General features: G+C 49.2%; 1 protein-coding gene across 2 annotated transcripts in view; it reads left to right on the top strand.

Annotated features, from left to right (window-relative positions):
- The window catches only part of wwc3 (WWC family member 3), a 241,309-nt gene that overhangs the window by 45,582 nt on the left and 168,488 nt on the right, over positions 1 to 27,239 (top strand). The gene's annotated exons all lie outside the window — the stretch shown is intronic.

The raw sequence follows: 27,239 nt of genomic DNA, 5'->3' as shown, positions 1-27,239 counted from the left end.
CTCAGTAAACGCAGTTATGAGAAACAAAAACGTGCATTGAAGTAGCGCCTTTCACACACTCGAGACGTTCCAAAGCACTTTGCATCCAATGAAGCACTTTTTTGAAGTGTTTTCATTTCCATGATGTAGAAAGCACAACAGCCAATTACACATGAAGCTCTCACAAAAAGCAATGCAATGATAATGAAATAATCTGCTTTTGTGATGTTGATTAAGGAATAAAAACTGCTCAGGACATTTGGAATAACTTTTCTCTGAAATATTGCCATGGGGTCTTCCCATCTCAAGAGGGCAGATAGGGCATTGGTTAAACGCATCATACAAAAGACGGCACCTCTGACAATGCAACATTCCCACAGTACTGTACTTGGGTGTCAGCCTGGATTTTGTGCTCAGGTTTCTGGAGTGGGATTGGAGCCCACAAGCTTCTGATTCATAATCAAGGATACTACCACCTGTGTCCCAAAGGGTACTTGTGAATAATTCCATAGCACTCTATTATCATGGGCTCAGACATACTCCATAAGAAACTCATGCGTTTTGGAAGGAGCCAGTTCACCCTTGATATCAGGAGCAGGCTTAAAGATACTTGAGGGCACATTAAGGTATTGGCATTGCACTTATCACCGTGGAGGTCTCTTACTGTAATTGCAACTGCATTTTATTTTAAAAGTTTCATTGTCAGCATGTAATTCAGACAATAGAGAAAGTGGTGCGGTTGACAGGAAAAAGAGACCAGAGGAGCAGCATTGTGAGTTCAGCATGAAGCAATCCACTGACATCCAGACTTGGTTATTCCAGTGCTCTCCCCGCTTCCACCTCCTATAAAATTAAACTCATCCAGAGTTCTGCTGTCCATATCCCAACTCTCATCACATCTTGTGTTTTATTACTAAAGGTGCTATATAAATATCGATTATTGTTCTAGGGATTGCTGAAGGACAGAGGTAGGAAGAATAATCCCAAGGCTCGGTGTGATTCATTGGGTGAGGGGCCTGAATTAGGAGAGTGACTGCAGGAAAATTGACGAGAGCCAAAAGACCTCAGTGGAAATGAGAAACGGGTGGAGTGTGAGCTGTTGCATCCCGATCTTCCCTTTTTGTGTCAGCTACAACCAACACAAACTCCACCACTGATCAAACTGTCAAAATTCACCTACGAGTCACACTGTCTGCCTGGGAGATAACTGGTTTTGAAGGCGTCTCAACACAACACATAAATCTGTCCAGAGGAATGTATGTTCTATGTTCTATGATTGGGCTGTATCCACCTGAACAACAGGTGTACAGCCAACTGAATAACAGTTGTACAGCCATTGCTGGGTTGAGAAACCCAAGCGAATGAACATGAAAAGGTTCAATCTCCATAATGCATCTCCATCATGAAATTCTAATAAGCTTGGATATTCTGAGTAGTGGCTGATCCAATGAACAAAAGAACATAAGAACTAGGAGCAGGAGCTCAAGCCTGCTCTACCATTCAATAGGTGATTTTTTTTGTGGACTCAGCTCCACTTCTCCACCCGCTCACTATAACCCTTAATTCCTTTACTATTCAAAAATCTATCTATCTTTGCCTTAAAAACAATAAATGAGGTAGCCTCAACTGCTTCACTGGGCAGGGAATTTCACAAATTTACACCATTTGGATGAAGAGGTCTTCCTCAACTCAGTCCTAAATCTGCTCCCCCTTATTTTGAGGCTATGCCCCCTAGTTCGAGTTTCACCTGCCAGTGGAAACAACCTCCTTGCTTCTATCTTATCTATGTCCTTCATATTTTTATATGATTCTACAATGAGAAGAGCTGTCTGTCAGTATCGATGATAGTACATGTGAGCAGCTGTGCTCTGATTCGGGTGTGTATGGCGTGTGATGATGTGCTGAAACCAAAGTTCTGACGGCATGCAAAAAAAAATACCATCACCATCAAATACAGTTTGAACTGTTAAATCAGACAGTTGGTTGCAGTGGGCTAAAGACTTCCAGCATTCATAGAATCATAGAATTTACAGTGCAGAAGGAGGCCATTCGGCCCATCGAGTCTGCACCGACTCTTGGAAAGAGCACCCTACTTAAGCCCACGCCTCCATAACCCCCCTGCGACGAACAGCTCCTCAAACACAAACATCCCCCACCTTTTCCCAAACTCCCCTGCTGAGCCCCTTAACTCATACTTTATCTTCTTTAACCGCAGAAAGTCATACATGTCCCAACCATGCTGCTAACCCCGGTGGTGATGCCGACCGCCACTCCAGCAAAATTTGTCGCCGTGCAATCAGAGACGAAGGCCAAGACATCGGCCTTCCTCCTCTCCATGAGCTCCGGCTTCTCGGAAACCCCAAATATCGCCACCGGGTCCACTCCCTTCTCTACTATCCTGGCTAAGACCGTGAACACTCCCACCCAAAATCTTCCCAATTTTTCACAATCCCAAAACATGTGCGCATGATGCACTGGCTCCCGCCCACACCTCTCACACTTATCTGCTACCCCCTGAAAGAACCCATTCATTCTCGCCCGAGTCATATGCACCCTGTGCACCACCTTAAACTGTATCAGGCTCATCATTGCACAAGAGGAAATCCCGTTTACCCTTCGCAGTGCCTCACTCCATACTCCCCAATTGATCTCCATTCCCAACTCCGCTTCCCATTTCTCCTTGATCTTCACCACCCGCTCGCCTCCCTGCCCCCACCCCAGCCACTTGTATATATCCCCAATTCTTCCCTCCCCTTCCACATCCAGAAGCAGCAGTCGCTCCAGCAGAGTGTATCCCGGCAATCCAGGGAACCCATTCCAGACCTTTCGTGCAAAGTCCCTAACTTGTAGATACCTGAACTCACTACCCCTCGGCAGCTCTACCCTCTCCCTTAGCTCCTCCAGACTGGCAAGCCCTTCCTCCAAATACAAATCCCTCACCTTGACCAGCCCCACTTCCCTCCACCTCCGGAATACACTATCCATTCCCCCCGGCTCAAACCCATGATTCTCGCACAGCGGCGTTAGCACCGACATCCCTTCCACCCTAAAATGCCGCCTCATCTGATTCCATATTTTCACCTTGGACTGCACCACTGGGCTCCCTGAATACCTACTTGGAGCCATTGGCAATGCTGCCGTCACCATAGCCCTCAAACTAGACCCCTTACAAGATTCCTCCTCCATCCTAACCCACTCTACCCCTTCTCCTCCCCCCCCCCCACCCCCCCGGCTGCTGCCTCTGCCTCTGTAGCAGGGCCCTCCCTACCCTCGGCACCTTCCCCACCCATACAAAGTCCAAAATGATCGTGTCCACTTTCCGAAAAAAGGCCTTTGGTACAAAGATCGGGAGAGCCTGAAAGATAAACAAGAACCTCGGCAGAATATTCATTTTCACCACTTGGACCCTCCTCGCCAACGTTAAGTGCAGTGTATTCCACCTCTTTAGATCCTCCCTGGCCTCCTCCACCAGCTTTGTTAAGTTCTACTTCTGGAGCCCCGTCCATTTTCTCGCAACCTGAATCCCCAAGAACCTAAACCTATCCCTCACAACCGTAAATGGCATCCCCCCCCTAAATTAGCCCACTGTGTCAGCTCATTCACCGGGAATACCTCGCTTTTCACTACATTCAGTTTATATCCCGAGAACCCTCCAAACCTCCCCAACAGGCCCATAATCCTTCCCATACTCTCCAACGGATCCGAAACATACAGCAAGAGGTCATCGGCATAGAGTGACACCCGATACTCCCTCTGTACCCTCATTATCCCCTGCCACTCTGCTGACCCCCTGAGAGCCATCACCAACGACTCTATGGCCAGCGCAAACAGCAGCGACGACAGCGGGCAGCCCTCCCTTGCACCCCTGTGTAAGTCAAAGCTTTGTGAGCTCATATCATTCGTCCTCACCCTCGCCCTTGGCGTCACATACAGCAACCGCACCCATGCCACAAATCTCGGCCCAAACCCAAACCTCCCCAAAACTTTGAGCAAGTACCGCCACTCCACCCGATCAAATGCTTTCTTCGCGTCCATGGACACCACTACCTCCGGTACCAGAGCCCCCGACGGATTCATCACCACATTTAACAGCCGTCTTATATTACTCCCGAGCTGCCTGCCCTTCACGAAGCCTGTTTGATCTGCAACCACCCCCGGGACACAATCCTCCATCCTCCCCGCCAACAACTTAGCCAATACTTTCACATCCGTGTTCAATAGTGATATGGGTCTGTACGACCCACATGAAAATATTGATTCTATTATTCACCACGCAGAACGCAGGTGGGAATTCATGCTCAAGTTGAAGAGAATGTTAGGATTTAAAGGAGTTTGGAAGATTCACGTACCTTGGGCGAGAGGGAAGAGATCCCAGTGTAACCCTCACAATGAAAGTCAGTTCTGAGATTCGAAATGACGGAGTTTGGAAATGGGAAAAGAAGCATGCCCTTGTGAGCCGAGAATAATTTTGGACTGGTTCTGCAGGAATAAAGTGTCCACTTAAGAGACAGTGCCAAGTAAAGGGTGTTCAATAAAGTTTAAACTAGGAACTTCTTTTCTGCAGTTTATGGTTCAAATGCCTGCTGAATGGTGTTTAGTAAATGGTACTTTTAGTTCCTTGGGGTGACATTTTCCCATCCCAATCATGGATCTGTACTGCACCTGGGGTTGGGGGGGTACATGGGTATCCTTTCCCTCCCACCTCCCCTGGTTGCCACACAGCAGTGTCTATCTGGACAACACTGTGCTGCAGGACTGCTGCAGCTGCTTCAACAAAGGTCTGAAGTTCGCCTGGTGGTGGAGTGTGAGGTGAGGCCAGGTAGAGTGGCCTGACGAAGAAAGGGGGGGGGGGCAATGTGAAAGGAAGGCTGTGCAAGGAGTGGGGGAAGGGTGAGAGCCTATGACGGGAGGCAGAGGAGCAAGGAGATGGATGAAGAGAATGAACAATGGAAGGAGGATGGAGGGGAGGGAAGCTGGTTCCTGACAAGGTTGCATGAAAAGCTCACAAACAAGGGCGTCAAAGGGATACCACATCGTTTAATGGAAGGGGATGCACGAAGACTCCAGATGCGGAGGGTAAAGATCTAATTGGGGTATGAGCACCTCGCAGGTGATGGCTGGGGGTGGGGCGATTGCGGGGAAGTAGTTGAATCGAGAAACAGACTTCTTCTTGAGGCTGATCTCTCTAGATTACTGACATCCAGCACAGAGAGTAATATGAGAGTGCTGAATTGGTGTTCAAATATGGTCCAAGTTCCTTTGAACCAGTCATCTGAAGGCGGGTGGACAAATCTGCAGCTGATCCACCATGTGAGCCGGAGGGGACCTCGTCTGTGCATAATTAATGAGGTTCTAAGTATAGAATCTGGTGCAGGATCCCACCATTCTGGTCAGTGGGAAAGGTGGCGCTGGAGCCATCCGCCACTGGGCTTAGTCTCATAAATCGAGAATTCCATGCTTTGTTACAGTAAAAGTCTTAACTTGAAATCTTGTTGTGTGATCCTTTCAGTCAGTTGCTGGAATTTCAAATATCTTTGTAAAGTTATTGGTCTCTACAGAGATCATAACATCTGGTTAAAGTCATTCCAGTCAGATCGTTATAACATGTGACCCCGAAGAATGATTATTCTATAAGCTATCCAAGAATGTTGCTCTTCACCGTTTTTGTGTTTTTTATTCTGATCTTTTAATGTTTGAAGTCTAGTTTAAATAATAGATGATAGTAATGGTCAAGGTAACCTATATGACATCAAATAAATTAAATTTGGGAAAGATTGTTGGTTTATAATATTCTGCTTTTGGCTTCTGACAGAAGTTGTTTTGTTGTCTGTTATCCTAATTAGAGGGGGAATTCCAGAGCCTCGGATCGAAGCAGCTGAAGGCACGGGCCACTAATGGTGAAGGAGTTAGAATGCAGAAGAGGCCACAATTAGGTGAAAATACATATCTCCGAAGAGGAAGGGGCAAGGTCATGAGAGGATTAGAAATAAAGGGTGATGATTTTAAAATCGAGGTGTTGTTTAACCAGAAGACAGTGTAGGTCAGCGACCACTGTGGTGTTAGGTGAATGTTTGTGAATTAAGATGAGGGCAGCAGAGGTTTTGATGACCTCAAGTTTACAGAGGGTAGAATGTGGGCAGGTCGCCAGCGGTGCATTGGAATGGTCAATAGAGATAACGATGGCGTGGGTAGATTTCGGCAGCAGATAACCTAAGGTGGTGGTGAAGTTGAGCAATGTTATGGGGGTGGAAGAAGGTGGTCTTCGTGATGTGGATATGTGGTTGTATGTTCGTGTCAAGGCCACAAGACACTAAAGTTGTGCAATGTGTGGTCTAGTCTCAGACTGTTGCCAGGCAGATGGAAGAGTGCCAACGAGGGAATTTAAACTAAAGATAATGGCATAGCCTTCCTACTAGTTGATTTTTTTGTATGGTAGGGGAAGAACGATGACCAGCACTTTGGGAGGATTCTCCCCTTCAAATGGGATCTTTTAGATGTCCTGAGTGCACAGGCGAGGCTTCAGTTTAATGTCTCATCAAAAAATGATGGTTTTCAGAAATTGGATCTGTGGATCACAAAAACTTCACTAACTTGCCATTTTCTCCTTCGTCCAGTGATCACCCTCATGACCATGGGGGATTGCTGATTGATCTCCCTGTGGGGTTCATACAAGACAAGTTCCCGTGATGAATGGGCAGAGGTCCATCCAGCTGGGCTCATTAGCAGGACCTTTAAACATAGCCCCCAGGCTGTTCCTGATGGTCCTGGGCTGGAACATTTGTTTTTGTGCCACTGTAGCGGCTTTATTTTCAGTTTAAAATAAACCAGTTTGTCCTTTTACTCTGTGTCTCCTGGAATTATTACTCCTACAAACATTTGTTGTTCATTGTGTAAAAAAGTGGCAGCTGTCTGATGGAGAAACCAGCTGATCAACCCTGTAACGTCCTGTGTAACTGGAAGGTGCCTGTGTGATACAACATTCAGAGCACTGGCAACTTTCCAGTCTTTTACCAGAGTACTTGGTCATTATCTTAGGGTCTTCAAGTTGTGCAACCTCTCCTGAACTTTCTGTGTGGCACTCCAAATGTAATGCAATCTGTGGGCATGGTATCTGTTCCTCATCAATCTCTAAATGCTTAAGTGAGATAAAGCTAGCTGTGATTTGCATCTTTGTGTTTTGGTCCCAAATCTTCCACTGAGCATCATGAGGAATTTCCTCTTGTCCTTCTGAGTCTAATTGAGTCAGCACACCATGGACGGGATTCTCTGCTCCACCGCACCAATGGAGTTTCCCATTGTGGGCATACCCACACCTTCGGGAAATCCCTGGGGTGTCGTCGCAGCGGAGAATTCAGTCCCATGTTTCTTGTGTTGCCAAGTACTCATTAAGATCATGACAACATTAGTGTCTTCCAGTGCATTATTGATGGAGGCAGTTGACATCCCAACATGGCCTGATGCTGTATTGTTCTTCATTGGAAAGTGGGCAAATAAGGTCAGCAAACAATTTAGCATGTGGACCTCTGAATCCTCTCTTGCTTCTGCTCTTTGTGATTTCCTCCTGCAGAATATATATATTTGTCTCTGTGCCTCTTGAAGTATGGCTGGTAAAGGTTAATCCTCTGGTTACTGGCCCTTCGGGTGGACCTCTTAGACAAATGGACTCTGTGAAGAGAATAAATAGAACAAAGAGTACATAAACACACATCTGTTTTGGAACTGCATATCGTATTATGTTCAAGTGCACAATCTCTCTGAAGAGGCAGGTTTTTATAAGATAATTTGTGAATTGTGTGAGATATAGCTTGGCGATGCACTTGGCAAGTTGCAAGGCATGGTTCTGTTCTCTTCATGGAGACGAAGAGAAGCTGGCAAGCAGAGCGAGGATTTTTGGAAAGGTGTTGGTGGATAATGTGCTAATGGCCAGTAAATCTCAAATTTCTCAGCAGCCACATAACAAACTGTCCTTTTGTTTAGGATGTATGTGGCAACCTCCACAAAAACAATTTAACATGCACGGTCTATGACTGATGTAGCATGTTAGTTGTACATTCTGAATTCTCCCTTTGTGGACCTGAAAAGGCGCCAGAGTGTGGCGAATAGGGGATTTTCACAGGAACTTCATTGCAGTGTTAATGTAAACCTACTTATGACAATAATAAAGATTATTTTTATTATTCTTATGTACCAGTGATTTGTGCATCCTGCTAATCATGGTAACCCCACCTTGCAAACTCTTCCACCTGAAATATCACAGCTATTTATTGCTCATATATAGTGAAGAGTTTTTTTGAGAAAATAATGAGAAACTGTTTCCTCTGGCAGGAGGCTCAATAACCAGAGGACCAAGATTTAATATAACGGGCAAAAGGACCAGAGGAGGGATGAGAATTTTTATTTTCACACAGCGATTGGGATCGGAAGAGGTGGTGGAATGGCGGTGGAAACCGATTCAGCTGTAACTTTCAAAAGGGAATTAGATACATTCTTGGGCCGAAGAACTTTTTGGGGTAAGAGCTGGGGGAATGTGCTTAATTGAATAGCCTAAAGTGCTAGCACAGACATGATAGACCAAATGGCCTCCCTCTGCACTGTCAGATGCAATAGTTCTTTTGTAGGCTAGTGCCTGTTCAGTGCTGCACATGAACTGTGCACCATTTACCTTTTAAGCAGAAGAGGAATGGGGTTTGATCGAGTTATTGGTCAGTTGTTTTGGTGATTACTTTGTTCGCCAATTATTTCAGGTACAATATATATTTTCAAAATTGCTCCCTTTTCGCTTCTATCTTGCATGTTATTTCCTTCCTAGTACTCATCTGGCACAGACCTGTAACAACGGCAAATTTCCTTCATGTTCATATACTTCATCTGCTGATTCTTCAGTGCAAAATTCATTCCTTACCTTTAACTCATTGAAATGAACAACTTATTTGGGTCTCCTGCCAGATTCTCTGACAAGTTCATTCCTTTTCATGAAGGAGACATTGCCTTGGAAGGGCTGCAGCTCAGATGCATCAGAATGACACTGGAGCTTCAAAGTTACATTATGAGGACAACTTGTATTCCCTCTAGTTTAGTAGGTTGAAGGGCAGTCTAACTGAGAAGCTTAAAATGATAAAAGGATTTGAAAGGGTAGATCCAGTAAGTGGGATTTAGTAACCTCCCAAACGCTGATTTTGGTGGCAAAGGGATATTTAAGGTGGCAGGTGGAGACTCCTGCTGCCTTCCTGTCTATGCTCCAATTAATTCCGGGATGCAGAGGATGGTGGGCAGTTTCCTGCTCTGCCGCTAGTTGTTCCTGGGTGATCCTGGACCTCCGTGGGGTGTGGTACGAGCAGCAGCCACCACCTCCCTGGTAGCGCTGCTGAGCAGTGATGAGCAGCTGACCTCTGATTGGCTGGCAGCTCTCAACAGGAAGCACTTCCGTCCCTGGGATCCTAGATGCTGGGGAAGGCCTGTTGCTTCTAGGTTAAGGGCGTTTAATTTGGCTTTCCCTAAAAGAAGCCCTTACTGGCTCTCCAGCCGACAGGTGAGAACCGCCACCTCCTGCAGTAAAATACGCTCAGAGAAACCATTTTCCCTGGTGGCGGTGTCCGTAATGAGGTGACACATTCTTAAAATTGGAGCTAGGCTGTTCTGGAGGGAAATCTGGAAGTGTGACACTGCTTTGTGCAAAGATTAGTGAAAATCTGGAACATTGCCACTCAAAAGGTTGTGGATGCTGGTGGGCGCTTTCAAGGCTGAGATAGATTTTTCTTTTGTTGGGTTAAGGTGCCAAGGGATATGGAGCAATGGCATATAAGTGGCGTTGAGCTACAGCAACCATGATCAGCCTCCACGAACAGGCGCCGGAATGTGGCGACTAGGGGCTTTTCACAGTAACTTCATTTGAAGCCGACTTGTGACAATAAGCGATTTTCATTTCATTTCATTTTCAAATAACTTCCTTCTGTTCCTGCAAAATATTCTGCTTTTGCTTATTTAGGAACCCACCTTCTTTGCAACCAGATCCAGGATAACATACTGGGCTGACATTTTGTTCAGACATTCTCTCGAGGTTTGCATGCTCCACCACCGTATGAGCATGCGTTACAAATTTGGAATTGTTAAATGAAGCTGTTGGCTGTCAACAGATTATTATTCTGGGTGCATTGTTGAATGCCTGCTTATTTTGTTAACATTCTGCTTGACTCCTTAAAAATCTAGTTGAGATGCAGTTGTGTGATTTTGATTGAAATCTAACACTTCCCAGGCAGGCAGGAAAAGGGTTGGGCAAGAGTTTCAAATCCGGTACCTAGCAATCCTGGCAGCTCTAATATTAACAGGGGTGGTACTGAAAGCAGGCAGTGCTCTAATTAACATGCAGAAGCCAGGGCCCAGTGACTTCATTGGTATTTTGAGACAATATTAATGGTCAAGCCAGTGAGAGCCCCATTCCGTCTGCTGCGAAGCATCAGACACACAACGGTGGCAGCTAATCTTGCTGTTGGAACTCCTTGTGGGCCAAGTGGAGCAAGAGTTTGATCCCCCCCCCCCCCCCCCCCCCCCCACCCCTTCCCGCAAATTCCACCTCAAGAGTCCTTGGATCTAGCTCCCCACCCCACCCGCCCCATACAATCCCCAAATGGCTTCCATTCCTGGCTGCTTGGGACAAATTCCAAATCCTGTTGGGTCAGAATCCCATGAGCATGAATGAAATGATGCCGAGCTCCAAGCCACTCCTGTTATTTTGAGAAACTGAGGCCTTTGTTTGTCTTAATGTACCGTCTTGTTTTTCCATTGACTGCTTAATGCCAATATTGGTGCTCAGACTGAAAGAATGCTGAAGCTGGTGGGTTTGCATTAACTTGCACAGAAGCAATGCTACTGTGTTGAGGGTAAAGCTAGTTGCAGGCTCTTGTTAATCATGTAGCAAGTTATATCAACTGCTGTGTCAGACTCCAAACCACAGCATGTTGATTCAGAGGTCCACACAAGAACAATGAATTTCAGAGTAGCTAGAAAATCTGGTGCGAGAAGACTGCTAGCAGGATTTGTTATTCCTATTTATGCCTGAATGTTTGTATACAGCCTATTGTGTTGTATATGTATCTATATTATACATATATTATGTCATATAATATGTATATGTGTTTTCTGGTCTTTTTTAGCTGCACAATTAAAACCATCTGTAAATTGTAGTACATAAGTGATATAATAACTCGATCCTTGACCTACCAGGCCTCCCCTAATCAAATCCTTGCTGCTCAGAGCATTTAATAATGCGTTTACATGGCCTGGAATGAGAGGTATGCCAAGCATTCCTTGCGCCAACACCCTGAGGCTGGGTATTTCCAGTGTACCAGACACGACTGCTGCAGACTCTGGCGTATAATATCTCTTGTGTGCTTCCCTTAGGGTGCTGTGAAGTTCAGGAAAGCTGAATGGGCGGCTTCTGTGAGAACACTGTGGGGACAACTTGCAGAGTGGAGGACCAGTGGTTCTAAAGGCCACACGGCACAGGGATCCAGTTTCGAGTGGAAGCCGCCTTCACTCTGTTGTCAGGGCTGGCAGTCCTCTCCTGACGAGCGTGTTGCCAACAAAAATAGCCAGCTGCTTGACTCGGTGTGCCATTTAACCCTATCCCATCCAGGTGTACCAACAGAAAACTGATTCTTTATGTTTCCCAGCCTTGCAAGATGTGATGATAACCACTGTAGATATGCGTACTTGCAGTAGGGGGATGTATGGCTGTACCTGTAATACAGGTAACTCCGGTAAGCCCCTGCCGGCTAGCTCCGCCCACAGGGAGCTTGTGTATACATATGCGTGTGAGTCACTCAGACCCTATTCCACAGTTGCAGCCGGAGGAATAGCATCACACAGCAATAAAGCCTCGATTGTACATGTCTCTCGTCTTTGAGTGCAATTGTTAGCGCCACAATGTATTGCTGTGTGATTTTCCGTTCACCATGGGCATCAGAATCAAGCTTGACCGTCTGCAGCTGGATCCGCAGTCGCCTCACGCCAGGAAAGACTTCGTTCACTGGCTTGCAGTCTTCGAGACCTACATCTCTTCAGCGGACCCTCCCCCGACGGAGGCTAAAAAAAACCAACTCCTGTACTCAAGACTTAGCTCCAGTGTCTTTCCGCTAATTCGAGATGCGCCTGACTACACCAGAGCTATGGAACTGCTCAAGGAGAACTATGCACAGTCGACGAACACCCTGTTTGCGAGACATCTACTCTCTACTCGCGTCCAGCAGCCGGGTGAGTCGATTGAGGACTTCTGGAGGGCCCTTATACCTCTGGTACGAGACTGCGACTGCCGGGCCCTCACAGCCACGGAACACTCCGACTTACTCATGCGTGATGCCTTTGTTACAGGCATTGCATCGGACCCCATCCGGCAACGACTGCTGGAAGGGGCCGCCCTCGACCTCGCGGCCACAAAGACTCTGCCGCTTTCCATGACAGCTGCCTCCCGTAATGCGCAATCTTACTCCGCTAGCCACTCGGCCCACCCGTCCTACCCCTCGTGGACCCCGCAAACGGCCCCCCCAGCAGCCGCCCCCGTGCACTACGCCTGCGCTGCTCGCCGCACCGCGCTCCCTGGGGGGTCCCAGCTGTTACTTCTGCGGTCAGCAGAAGCACCCCCGCCAACGCTGCCCGGCCCGCACCGCGACCTGCAAAGCTTGTGGCAAGAAAGGCCACTTTGCAGCGGTGTGTCAGTCCCGGACGGGTGCCGCTATCGCACCCCCGTTCCCCCCCCCTCGCCTCAGCCGATCGCACATTGGGCCCTGCCATCCGCTTCCCCCGACCCCACGTGCGATCAGTGGGCGCCGCCATCTTTCGCCACCCCGCCACGTGCACTCCATGGGCGCCACCATCTTCATCCCCCACCGCCATGTGTGTTCCATGGGCGCCGCCATCTTGTCCCGACCCCACAACGTGCGCTCCATGGGCGCCGTCATTTTGTCCGCCGCCATCTTCTCCCACACAGGTACTCCAGACGCCGCCATTTTGTCCTCCCGGGACGGGGCCACGGGACACGGGTCGCTATCGCTCCTCGTCGGAATCATCTGACTCGACTGCCGATCGCCCGCTACTCGCCTCCGTTACGCTCGACCAGTCGCGTCCTCGCAACCTGGCACCCTCTTCCACAACGGTGCTGGTCAACGGCCACGTGACCCCATTGCCTCATCGACTCCGGGACCACCGAGAGCTTCGTCCACCCGGACATGGTAAGGCGCTATTCCCTTGCGGTCCATCCCACCAACTGGCAGATCTCTCTGGCCTCCGGTTCCCACTCTGTCCCAATCCGGGGTTTCTGCCTGGTTAAACTTACTGTACAGGGCGTGGAATTCGACCGTTTCATTCTGTACATTCTCCCCAACCTCTGCGCGTCACTCTTCCTAGGCCTGGATTTCCAGTGCAATCTCCAGAGCTTCACCCTCAAATTCGGCGGATCCCTACCTCCCCTCACCGTTTGCGGCCTCGCGACCCTCGAGGTCGAGCCTCCCTCCCTCTTTGCCAATCTGACCGCAGATTGCAAGCCCGTCGCCACCAGGAGCAGACGGTACAGCACCCAGGACAAGGCCTTCATTAGGTCCGAAGTCCAGTGGATGCTTCGGGAGGGTATCGTCGAGGCCAGCAACAGTCCTTTGAGAGCCCAGGTGGTAGTGGTTAAGACCGGGGAGAAGCACAGGATGGTCGTGGACTACAGCCAGACCATCAACCGGTACACGCAGTTCAACGCGTACCCCCTCCCCTGCATTTCTGATACGGTCAATCAGATTGCACAGTACCGGGTCTTCTCTACTATTGACCTGAAATCCGCCTACCACCAGCTCCCCATCCGTAAATCGGACCATCCCTACACTGCCTTCGAGGCAGATGGTCGTCTGTACCAATTTCTTAGGGTTCCCTTCGGCGTCACGAATGGAGTCTCGGTATTTCAACGAGAAATGGACCGAATGGTTGACCGGTACGGACTGCAGGCCACCTTCCCGTACCTCGACAATGTCACCATCTGCGGCCATGACCAGCAGGACCATGACGCCAACCTTTCTAAATTTCTCCACACTGCATCTCTCCTTAATCTCACGTACAACAAGGAGAAGTGCGTGTTCCGCACAGACCGCTTAGTCATCCTCGGCTACGTAGTCCAAAACGGACTACTGGGGCCCGACCCCGACCGCATGCACCTCCTCATGGAGCTTCCACTGCCCCAAGGCCCTCAAACGCTGCCTGGGGTTCTTTTCTTATTACGCCCAGTGGATCCCACAATACGCGGACAAGGCCCGCCCACTTATCCAGTCCATACATTTTCCCCGCACGGCTGAGGCACAACAGGCCTTCGCCCGCATTCGATCTGACATAGCCAAGCCCGGGATGCATGCAGTAGATGAGACACTGCCTTTCCAAGTAGAAAGCAATGCTTCAGATGTCGCCCTTGCCGCCACACTGAATCAGGCAGGCAGACCCGTGGCATTCTTTTCACGCACCCTCCACGCCTCCGAAATTCGACATTCCTCTGTTGAAAAGGAGGCCCAGGCAATCGTTGAAGCTGTGCGGCACTGGAGGCATTACCTGGCCGGCAGGAGATTCATTCTCCTCACTGACCAACGGTCGGTAGCCTTCATGTTCAACAACACGCAGCGGGACAAGATCAAGAATGACAAAATCTTGCGGTGGAGAATTGAGCTCTCCACCTTTAACTACGAGATCTTGTATCGCCCTGGCAAGCTCAACGAGCCCCCAGATGCCCTCTCCCGAGGTACATGTGCCAGCGCACAAGTGAACCAGCTCCGTGCCTTGCACGAGAGCCTTTGCCATCCAGGGGTCACTCGCTTGTACCATCTAATCAAAGCCCGCAATCTGCCCTACTCCGTCGAGGAAGTACGGACAGTCACCAGAGACTGCCAGGTCTGTGCCGAGTACAAGCCGCACTTCTACCGGCCAGATCGATCACGCCTGGTGAAAGCGTCCCGCCCCTTTGAACGCCTCAGTGTGGATTTCAAAGGGCCCCTCCCCTACACCGACCGCAACACCTACATCCTTAGTGTGGTCGATGAATTTTCTAGGTTCCCCTTTGCCATCCCATGCCCGGATATGACGTCTGCCACCGTCATCAAGGCCCTGGATTCCATTTTCGCTCTGTTCAGTTTCCCCGACTACATCCACAGTGACAGGGGATCCTCGTTCATGAGTGATGAGCTGCGTCATTTCCTGCTCAGCAGGGGTATCGCCTCCAGCAAGACGACCAGCTATAACCCCCGGGGAAACGGGCAGGTAGAGAGGGAGAACGGGATGGTATGGAGGGCCGTCCAGCTGGCCCTACGGTCCAGGAACCTCCCAGCCGCTCGCTGGCAGCAGGTCCTCCCTGACGCGCTCCATTCCATTTGGTCACTACTGTGCACCGCAACTAACAGTACACCCCATGAACGTGTTTTTGCCTTCCCTAGGAAGTCTACATCCGGGGTGTCACTCCCGACTTGGCTCACGACTCTGGGCCCAGTCCTTCTCTGTAGGCATGTCCGTCACCACAAGGCAGAACCCCTGGTGGACAAAGTACGCCTTCTCCACGCCAACCCTCAGTATGCCTACGTGGAGTTCCCCGACGACCGCCAGGACACAGTCTTGCTCCGGGACCTGGCTCCCTCAGGTGTCGATCCCATGCCCACGCCCCTTTTCCCCCCCGTGCCACCCTCCTTTTCCCCGGCGCCCCCGTATTCATCCCCACTAGGTCCATCCCTCGTTCCCCTGCCCACACTGGAGGACACGGAAGATTTCGGCTTGCTCTCGGAGTCATTCAGCCAGCACCAACACCGCCAGCACCTGCACCATCGTTGCCATCACCGCCTGGACCGACATCGCCACCACAGCTACGCCGATCACAGCGGAACGTTCGACCGCTGATTCGGCTCAACCTGTAACCTGCTAACCGGATGGACTCTTGGTTTTCTTTGTTTGTACCCTTTTGTAAATATATCATCCGTTGTATTATAGTTACACGTCACCCCCGCCGGACTCATTTTTTTACAGGGGGTGAATGTGATAACCACTGTAGATATGCGTACTTGCAGTAGGGGTATGTATGGCTGTACCTGTAATACAGGTTCCTCCGGTAAGCCCCTGTCGGCTAGCTCCGTCCACAGGGAGCTTGTGTATAAATATGCGTGTGTCACTCGGACCCTATTCTACAGTTGCAGCCGGAGGAATAGCATCACACCGCAATAAAGCCTCGATTGTACATGTCTCTCGTCTTTGAGTGCAATTGTTAGCGCCACACAAGACAAAGCCGGCTTCAACAGTGGGAAAACAAGCAGTGTACTGTGACACAGGCAGGCAGCTGAATCTCAGCAACACACAGTGCAATAGGGTGAATCTTTCTCAATCAGGGCACTTGGGGTTAATGCAAGCTGTGAAAATTGTGTTCATACCTTCACTCACTCCATTCTCATAGAGGAACAGAATGGACGGGATCCAAAAAACATATAAATTTCATTTTATTCTGCCCAAAATCTTACAACATTATCCAGGTTTCATTGTTATTTCGAACTGGAAAGACACTTTGATCACTTAGCACTCTGGGGATAGGAAGAGGAAGGAGCTGCCATTCATCCAGTATTTTAGTGAAATTACGATGTGAGGGTTTTTGAAAGTGTGGAACTTTTTGTTTGAAGGGGCAACAACAGTAAATGTTGTTGTCATGCAGCTTCATGTCAAGGCAGGTCAGTAATTTATATGAAAAGTTAATATACTGTTCCCTTTTCTTAGTGAAACAACAATTTGAATTGAGCTTCAAAATCTCTCTGAACATTTCTGAGCAACTGCTGTTTCCTCCGGTCTGAACAATGGTTTTGGCATACTCCACTGACGCATAATAAACACGGATGCTTGTTGGTAAAAGGGAAGCTGTATTATTAGTAACAGTTCCTTCAGAGACAGGAGAATAAGTTTTGCTCCCTATTGAATGAGCTACAGGTTTCAGTGACTGCAAGATTGCCTCCCAAGAGAAGGTTTGAGTGAACTTTCCTTGCCTTGGTACAGACAGTACACCGTGTCATCTGTGCTACGTTAACTGAACACGACTACAGTTATGTGGGGAGACTGGAGAAGCTGGGATTGTTCACCTCACAGCAAAGAAGGTCAAAGTGAATTTTGATTTTAGTTGTTTCAGAATTCTGAGGGTTTTTGATAGCGCAGTTCATGAGAAACTGTTTGCACTGGCAGAGGGTCGCCAGAGGACACAGATTTAAGACAATTGACTAAAGAACTAGAGGGAAGATTTTTTTTTTAATGCAGCAAGTTACAATCTAGAACGTACAATCTGAAAGGTTGCAGATCCCTCATTGACCTTTAAAAGGGCACTAGGGAAAGAACCAGGGAACGAGATGAGTTGGATAGCTCTTTCAAAATCTGTCACAGGCCTGGATGGGCTGAATGGCCTCCTTCTGTGCTATATGATTCTTTGTCTAATATTCTGGTTATTACTGGAATTTATCTGAGTACCTAAAGGTTTAATGCCTGATTAAACAAACACCTTGTTTTGCAAAATGACTCCTTTGCAAATCGGTTATTGATTGGTGACTCACGCACACACACACATTTATGTTTATAAGACCTTGGTTTAGCTCAGTTGGCTGGACAACTAGTTTGTGATACCGAGCAAGGTTGACAGTGTGGGTTCCATTCCAATATGATCTGAAGTTATTCTCAATCTTGGCCCTTGCCCGAGGTGTGGTGATCATCAGGTTAAATCATAACCAGTCAGCTCTCCCCCTCAAAGGAAAAGCAGCCTATGGTCAACTGGGACTATGTGACTTTTACAATGTTTCTAAGATCATTTGTTGCAAATATTTCCGTCACGTTTAAAAATTTGTGTGGATTTTCCCATCTGGAAAGACTTAATTCCAGTCATCTTTCTGTTCAGGATATTTGGCCCTTGCAGATGCCAGTACTTGGAAGAATTGAAATGATTCAAGTTTTAATGATAAATTGTGTGCAGTTCAGCATGTCCTGCAACGATACAAAGCTGGGGTTATGCGTGGTTTCAGGGTGAACAGTGATCCAGAGCCAATTTCGAACCCAAGTCCTCAGCGCCGTGAGGCAGCAGTACTAACCACTGCGCCAACATGCCACCCCTTTGGTAAAAATTTTAACACAAAATTACTACAGCACAAATAAATCGGTGTCTTGGAATGGGCAACATGATAAATATTCGATATCTCAGCCTCTTAATAGCAACTATGAAGACAGCAAAGACTTGAAGTGAAGATTTCTATCTGTTCATAGTATTTGAATCTAGTAATTTGGAAACACTGTATTCCAGAAACCCCGGGACGATTCTCCGAGCCCGGTGCCAGGCCGAAGAATCTCCGCAACCGCGCCAAGACACCCCGCGCCGACACGTGATTTTCCGAGGTGGGGAGAATCGGCGCCATTTGCGCCGGCGCGTTTGGTGTGGCGCTGGCCGTGGGCCGCTGGAATTGGTGGGGCCGCCGATTCTCCGGCCCGGATGGGCTGAGCGGCCGCGCGGATCCGACAGAGTCCCGCCAGCGTCGTTCACCCCTGGTTGCTGCCGGCGGGAACTCTGCGCGAATGGTCGGGGGGCTGCCCTAGGGGGGAGGGGCTCCGATGGGGTCTGGCCCACGATCGGGGCCTACTTTCTGGAGCGGCCGGCCCCTGAACACTGACGCCATCTTGAGTCGGGGCCAGCGTGCTAAAGAAGTCCCCCGCATATGCGCAGGATGGCGCGGCGCCCATTTGGCAGAGCAGGCTGGAGCTGCGTGAACCGCTCCAGCGCCTTGCTGATCCCCTGTGGGGGCCAGAATCGGTTGTACCCGGGCTCGGTTTCCGCCATCGTGCAACGCGACGCCATTCACGACGGTGCAAACTCTTGGGGCTCCGTACAGGAGAATTGCCCCCCCCCTCCCAAACTTTAGGGTTGGTACATTAAATCAATTTTAAACTCTAACTGCCTCTTCACATTCAGCAGGATCTGACAATTGAGAAGTCATGAGGTTCGGAGAGAGGGAATATTGGAACAAGCAGAAGAGACAGATGACAGGAGTGTGATGGGAGACCAACAGGTGGATTGTCTGATAGGAAGGGTTGTGAGAGACTGAGCTGGGGGGAGGAAGGGGGTGTGACACTGCGAGCGGGATTCTGTGATCCTGAGGCTAAGTGTAGACGCCGTCGGAAACACCGTCGCCATTCCCGACGGCGTTAGCATGGCCTCAAGATCAGCAATTCTGGCCCCTACAGGGGGCCAGCATGGCACTGGAGTGACCCATGCCGCTCCAGCTACTAATCCTGGCGTCAACTGAGCGCCGCAGGGTCCGCGCATGCGCAGTGGCACTGGTGCCAAACCGCGCATGCGCATTGGCTCCCTTCTCCGCGCCGGCCCCGACGCAACATGGCGTAGGTCTAAAGGGGCCGGCGCGGAAGAAAGGAGGCCCCCAGCCTGAGAGGCTGGCCCGCGATCGGTGGGCCAGATCGCGGGCCAGGCCACAATGGAGGCTCCCCCCGAGGTCGGAACCCCCGCCCCCGGACCCTTCCACGCCGAGGTCTCGCCGGCAAGGAGCAGGCGAGAATGGCGCCAGCGGGACTCAGGTTTTTGTGACATACCGGGCCGAGAATCGGCCGGGGGGGGGTCGTTGGCTGCGTAGAGCGGCCCCAACTGCTGCCGCGCCGGCCATGGCAGTGCCATTGGCGCCGATTCTCTGCTCTGCGGAGAATATCATCCCGGCATCGGGGCGGCGTGGCGCAATTTGCGCCGGTCGCGGCCATTCTCCGGCCCGGCCCCGGGCTGTGAGAATCCTGCCCTGTGTTTCCTCTGCAAACCCAGTTTCTGTAAAATTCCTTCTATTTGTTGTTAGTTTTTTTAAAGTTCATTTTATTTTTGAAAATCTTCAGTTCTTGGAAATTTGTTGGTACATTTGGTCGCTTTATCTCACATGGGCCAAAGTGGCATTACGCAAACATTTGGAAAGGCAAATGAGTGAATGGACATTCAGAATGCATGGTGATGCAATGATTTAAAATAATCCCAACAGTCTCATCATCCATCAATCTGGACGAATTGCAAATGAGAAATGAAAGGTCGCTTCAGTTTGTGAGATATCAGCAGTGACCTAAAGGGCTGAGTGTTTTTCTGAACTCAACTGATTTTTCCCTCTTGTTTCTGTTAGTGTTCATGATTTTTAAAGTAGTTTAGTGACACTGGCCAGCTTTAGGCAGGGTCTTCGTCCTCTTGCAAAAGCTTGCAAGTTAACAACCAAAATGGTCAGGTCAGGATTTGAGGGACTGGGGAAGCTGTTGCCTTTTTCATTGCTCGGCCAAGTAGGAGAGCAGGGTTAATCCCGTCCGTTAAATGTCAGAATTGAAGGGCGGCATGTGACGCAGTGGTTAGCACTGGGACTGTGGCGCTGAGGACCTGGGTTCGAATCCCGGCTCTGAGTCACTGTCCATGTCGAGTTTGCACATTCTCCCCATGTCTGCGCGGGTTTCACCCCCACAACCCAAAGATGTGCAGGTTAGGTGGATTGTCCATGCTAAATTGCCCCTTAATTGGAAAAAAATAATTGGGTACGCTAAATTTTTTTTTAAAATGTCAGAATTGAGAGGCTGCAGGGCGGCGCAGTGGCCAGCACTGCTGCTTCATGGCGCTGTGGTCCCGGGTTCGGTCCTGGCCTCAGGTTCAATCCTGGCCCCGGCCCACTGTCGTGTGGAGTTTGCACATTCTGCCTGTGATTGCGTGGGTCTCACCCGCACGACCCAAAGATGTACAGCTAAGTGGATTGGCCGCACTAAGTTGACCCTCAATTGAAAAAAAATAATTGGGAACTCTTAACATTATAAAACAAATGTCAGAATTGATGCGAGATTACCAGGCCTTAATGATCTGTGTATTGTTAACAACGTCATTTATTTGTTTACCATGCTTTATGAAAAAATAATCTGAAGTAATGTCATTAGCCATAGACCACAAAGGACCACTGACATATCTCTCCATTGATGATGGTGGTTGCAGATTGCTCGGGGACATTGTAGCCTGGAGCTGTAGATCGTGATAATACAGAGTCCCAACTTTGTTTCCACCACATGACTGACCAGGAATCTTTCCCACTCTTGACACCTGCCATTGATGAAGGATTTGAATGTTGGTAATGAACCTGTTTGATCGCATTATGAACCACCTTCCTTGGCATTTAAGTCCTGGAATGTGACTCAGACCCGGGGATTCAGCCTTTGAGGCAGAGAAGCTACCCCCTGTGGCACCAGTTCTTATCATATCTCTCCACTAGAAAGAGAGAGACAATTGGTTATTTATAGATTGAGGGTCACCATTGTGCAAGCATGAGGCTGGATTAAAAGGTAGTGTTCTATGAACTGGTGCCCTGATCCTCTTAAAAAATGTATATGTCCATGTATAAAAAATGGGCAACACGGTAGCATGGTGGTTAGCATAAATGCTTCACAGCTCCAGGTTCCCAGGTTCGGTTCCCGGCTGGGTCACTGTCTGTGTGGAGTCTGCACGTCCTCCCCGTGTGTGCATGGGTTTCCTCCGGGTGCTCCGGTTTCCTCCCACAGTCCAAAGATGTGCGGGTTAGGTGGATTGGCCATGGTAAATTTCCCTTAGTGTCCTAAAAAGTAAGGTTGGGGGGGGGGGGGGGGGGGGGGTGGGGGGGGGGTGTTGTTGGGTTACGGGTATTGGGTGGATACGTGGGTTTGAGTAGGGTGATCATTGCTCGGCACAACATCGAGGGCCGAAGGGCCTGTTCTGTGCTGTACTGTTCTATGTTCTATGGATAACCAGATTCTATCTGTTAGAATTACAGCCACTTGGTATACTGGATCTATGTCAGTGTTTATCCCCCACATCAGCCCTCTCCCACCCTATCTGCACACCATTCTATTCCCTTCTCCTTCTTGTATTTATAGCTCCTCGTATGTACTTCTGCTATTCACCTGAACTGCTCCATATGGTAGCAAGTTACACCTTCTAACCAAACTACTAGTCGCAGTTTGGAATCCCTCACAAATTTTGTGTTTTTGTGTAACAAACTGCGAACTGGTTTCTGAAAGATGCAACTTTATTCCTGTGCCCATGGCTTCTTGAATGTTGCACGCATAGCTGTGCAGTAACCTGGAGGTTATCACACAGGCCATTCACGAGCTATCTCATTCAAGAACCTGTCGGTGCACAGCCGTGCAAAAGGATGTAATGGCACCGATGAATGAGATGTACACCGGTGCATAATGATGATAATTTAGAGGGGAAATTACCTATGCTACCCACAGATATTGGATCCCTGAATGATTTTGCTCTCTCTCCATTTACCTCATTGGTCCTAGGCCAACTATAGCACCCATATTGCAACCTAATATTGGGATCCGCTAACTCGCCACACAGATCGAGGACAAAGTCTGTGAGCTTGCTGCCTTTACAGGACAGTAATGTACAGAGTGCTGTCTTCAATAAGCTCTTATTTACTTCATATTTAACTTCTACCCCTGTTGATCCAGCAAGGCAGAAGGTTTGGCCAAAGTTTCTGAAAAGTTGAGTTGGAACCTTTATTTTTAATTTGAGGAGCAGCTGTCAGCAAATTAAGTCTGGGCCATTGACTTCCATCAGCACAGTGACCTTGCACTTAATCACCTTGATATATTTTTAAAATCACAACAAATGATAGTCCTCAAAATATTATACAAGTTTGAAGTACCTGTGGCACTAACTTGTAGGTACAGTTATGAAAAAGCAAAGAACCATTTTATTACTGCTAGTTATCCATAATGCGTGCACTACTATATGACTGCACACATCATTTGTGCAATCAATGCAAAGAGTGTTGGAGAGGGACAACACCAGGCTCTTAAATGCACACATGCTGCCCTCTATGTAGTGGATTATCCCGTATTGGTCCTCCCCTTTCCTCAGCTCCGCGTAGTTGTTATCATGTGACAGTGACCACACCCCAGTAAACCACTTCAACAGGTGGGCCTAACCAGGTGAAGGTAGCCATTGGGGCTCCTACCCTAGCATGTAAAGACTGATTCCAGCCAACTGGGGAGATGGGTCCAGTGGGTCAGCACACTGTGGAATGTGGAGCTCAGCAAGACACAGAAGACATCCTGGTCATCCACTGTATCTGGATTTACCTCCAGCTGGCTAGGCTTGTCTTGCACTAAACCAAGATAGGTCAGGAAGAGAGAGAGATGCTGGTGTTGCTCAACTCTCTCTCACTATAATCTATTTTTTAAGTTGTTTTTTGGGATATGGGCATTGCTGGAAAGGTCAACATTCATTGCTCATCCCTAATTACACCTGAATGGAGGGGGCAGTTAAGAGTCAACCACATTGCTGTGGGTCTGGAGTCACATGGAGGCCACACCGTTTAAGGACAGACTTCCTTTCCGAAAGGACATTAGTGAACCAGATTTTTTTTTAAATGTATTTTTATTACAAACATGTATCAAAACAGGTTGCAGCAAATAAACACCCCGGGAAACATACTTCCCGACAATCAACTGTACAGTTTGTACAGCGATTTCTTTCCCTTTTCCACTCTTTCCCCCTCCGCCACTTCCCACCCCTCGCGCGATGAACAGCTCCTGAAACGCGGTGAAAAACATCCTCCACTTTTTCTGAAACCCTTCTGCAGGGCCCCTTAACTCATACTCTATCTTCTCCAACCACAGGAAGTCGTACAGATCACCCAAACAAACCGCTTGTCCCCGGTGGCGATGCCGACCGCCACTCCAGTAAAATGCGGCGCCATGCAATCAGAAAGGCAAAGGCCATGACATTGCATTTCCTCCTCTCCATGAGCTCCAGCGTCTCTGAAGCCCCAAATATCGCCACCAACGGATCCGGGTCCACCTCGTCCTCCGCAATCCTGGCTAAGACCGTGAACATCCCCGCCCAGAATCGTACCAATTTTTCGCAACCCCAAAACATTTGCGTGTGATTCGCTGGCCCCCGCCCATTCTCGCCTGAGTCATATGCACCCTGTGCACCACCTTTTTTTAATAAATGTTTTTTATTGAGTTTTCATGTTTTATATTGAACAAATTACAAATTATTAGAGAGGGAAAAAAAAACACGCAAAAATTAACATATATATTTACAGGTAAGCATCTTCGTAATAACAACTGTGGCCGCCCCCCCTTTAGTCGGCATACATATTTTACATTCCCCAATATGGCTGAGGCACATGTTTATAGGCATTTATTTACAGTTTGGTTTTGGGCCTTAGCTAGCCATCAAACCCCCATAACGAACCCGTAGGCCCCCACCCACCGGCCACCTTCCCCCGATTTCCGTCCATTTTCCCCTGATTCTTGGCCACCCGACTATTCTTCCTCTTGTACGTTGGCCACAAACAGGTCCCGGAACAATTGCATGAATGGCTCCCACGTTCTGTGGAAGCTGTCGTCCGACCCTCGGATGGCGAATTTGATTTTCTCCATTTGGAGAGATTCCGAGAGGTCGGACAGCCAGTCTGCAGCTCTGGGCGGTGCTGCTGACTGCCAGCCAAACAGGATTCTACGGCGGGAGATCAGGGAGGCAAAGGCAAGGGCATCCACCCTCCTCCCCAGGAATAGATCTGGCTGGTCTGAAACCCCGAAGACCGCCACTATCGGGCATGGCTCCACCCTCACCCCCACCACTTTGGACATAGCCTTGAAGAAGGCTGTCCAGTACTCCACAAGTCTGGGGCAAGACCAGAACATGTGGGCGTGGTTGGCCGGGCCTCTTTGGCACCGTTCACATCTGTCCTCCACCTCCGGGAAGAACCTGCTCATACGGTTTCTTGTTAAGTGGGCTCTATGTACCACTTTTAGTTGCGTCAGGCTGAGCCTTGCGCACGTGGAGGTGGAGTTGACCCTATGTAGTGCTTCGCTCCAGAGTCCCCACCCTATTTCAGTCCCCAGGTCGTCCTCCCACTTCCTTCCTGTTGCGTCCAGTACGTTGTCGTCCTTTTCTACCAGTCGGTCATACATGTCGCTACAGTTCCCTTTCTCTAGGATACTTGTAGGTCTTCCAGTAGTGTCTGTCATGGCGGTTGTGGGTACGTCCTGGTCTCCTTTCGTAGGAAGTTTTTGAGCTGGAGGTACCGTAGCTCGTTCCCCCCAGCTAGCTGAAATTTCTCTGTCAGTTCGTCCAGTGTTGCGATCCTGCCGTCCGTGTATAGGTCCCTGACTGTTAGTGTCCCCCCGTCCTGCCTCCACCTTTTGAAGGTGGCGTCAGTCAGTGCTGGTGTGAACCTATGGTTGTTGCAGATGGGAGCCTTGTCCGACATTTTGGTCAGGCCAAATTGCTGCCGCAGTTGGTTCCAGGATTGGAGGGTGGCTGTCACCACTGGGCTGCTGGAGTGTTTTTTGGGTGGGGATGGGAGTGCTGCCGTGGCGAGGGCCCGGAGGGAGGTCCCCATGCAGGAGGCCTCCTCCGCACGTACCCACTCGGCTTCTGGCTCCTGGATCCATCCCCTTACTCGCTCGGCTGTTGCCGCCCAGTGGTAGAATTGTAGATTCGGGAGAGCTAGATCCCCCCCCCCCCTGGATTTTGTTTTTTGTAGGACCTTCTTTGGGATCCTAGCATTTTTACCCCCCCATACGAACGCCATGATAAGTTTGTCCAGCACTTTGAAAAAGGCCTTGGGGATGTAGATCGGAATGGATCTAAACAGGAAGAGGAACCTGGGCAGTACGTTCATTTTGATCATCTGGACTCTCCCCGCGAGGGAGAGTGGGAGTGTGTTCCATCTTTGCAGGTCCTTTTTTACTTCCTCCGTCAGGCTGGTGAGGTTCCATTTGTGGATCCCTTTCCAGTCATGGGCTATTTGGATCCCCAGGTAGCAGAATTTATGTCGGGCTTGTTTGAACGGCAGCCCCTTTAGTGCTGCCCCTTCCCCCCCCCCCCCCCTCTTGCTGGTGTACTGGGAAGATCTCGCTTTTTCTCATGTTGAGTTTGTAGCCCGAGAAGGCTCCAAACTCTTTCAGGAGCACGATGATTCCGTCCATGCTGCTTTGTGGGTCCGAGATGTAGAGGAGCAGATCATCTGCATAGAGTGAGACTCTGTGCTCTCTGCCTCCCCTTCGGATCCCCCTCCAATTTTTTGCTGCCCTGAGCGAGATTGCTAGCAGTTCAATTGCTAGTGTGAACAGCAGCGGGGACAGTGGGCATCATTGTCTGGTGCCCCTGTGCAGCTGGAAGTATTGGGAGTTGGTATTGTTGGTCCATACACTCGCCATGGGAGCTTTGTATAGGAGCTTTACCCAAGTGGTGAACCCTGTTCCAAGCCCGAACCGCTCCAGTACCTCTATGAGGTATTTCCTGTGCACCACATTAAACTGTATCAGGCTCATCCTTGCACAACAGGAGGGCCCGTTTACCCTACGCACGTCTCACTCCATACTCCCCAATTGATCTCCCCTCCCAACTCCGCTTCCTATTTCTCCTTGATCCTCACCACCCGCTCGCTTCCCTGCTCCCCCAGCCACCTGTATATATCCCCAATTCTTCCCTCCTCTTCCACATCCGGAAGCAGCAGTCGCTCAGCAGGGTGTATCCCAGCAACCTAGGGACCCCCCCACCCACCCCGCCCAGCGCATATCCGTGATTCTCGCAGAGCGGCATTAACACTGACATCACTTCCACCCTAAAGTGCCTCCTCAACTGAATCCATATCTTCACCGTGGACTGCACCACTGGGCTCCCTGAATACGTACTCGGAGTCATTGGCAACGCTGCCGTCACCATAATCCTGAAACGAGACCCCTTACAAGATTCCTCCTCCATCTTAACCCATTCTCCCCCTTCTCCTTCCTACCACCGCCGCACTTGTCCCACATTTGCCGCCCAACAAATCAGATGAGTTTTAATAACATTCAGTGATAGTTGGCACTGTTACTGAGACCAGCTTGCAATTCATTAATTGAGTTTAAATTCCTCCAGCTGCTCTGGTGATACTTGAACCTGTGGCCGCACGATATTAGTAATCCAGAAGCCCGGGCTAGTGCAGTGACACTGTCACCATCTCCCTGTATTGATGATGAGACTATATGCAAGAATTTCCAAAGCAAGTGTAGCCTTCAGCAGACTGAGCATCAGTCTGGGAATGAAGAGGAGTAAGTCTTCCTACCAAACTGCAAGTCTTTGAGCAATAGTCCTGTTCACTCTGCTCTGTACATGTGAGAATTGGGCTGTGTACCAGGGTCATGTCAGAAAGTTCAAACACTTTCAGTTGAGCTGCATTGGATACTTCTGG

The sequence above is a fragment of the Scyliorhinus canicula genome, chromosome 7, assembly GCF_902713615.1.
Source record: "Scyliorhinus canicula chromosome 7, sScyCan1.1, whole genome shotgun sequence".
NCBI lineage: Eukaryota > Metazoa > Chordata > Chondrichthyes > Carcharhiniformes > Scyliorhinidae > Scyliorhinus > Scyliorhinus canicula.
The sequence above is the reverse complement of the archived record's forward strand: the minus strand, read 5'-3'. Positions and strand labels throughout refer to the sequence as shown.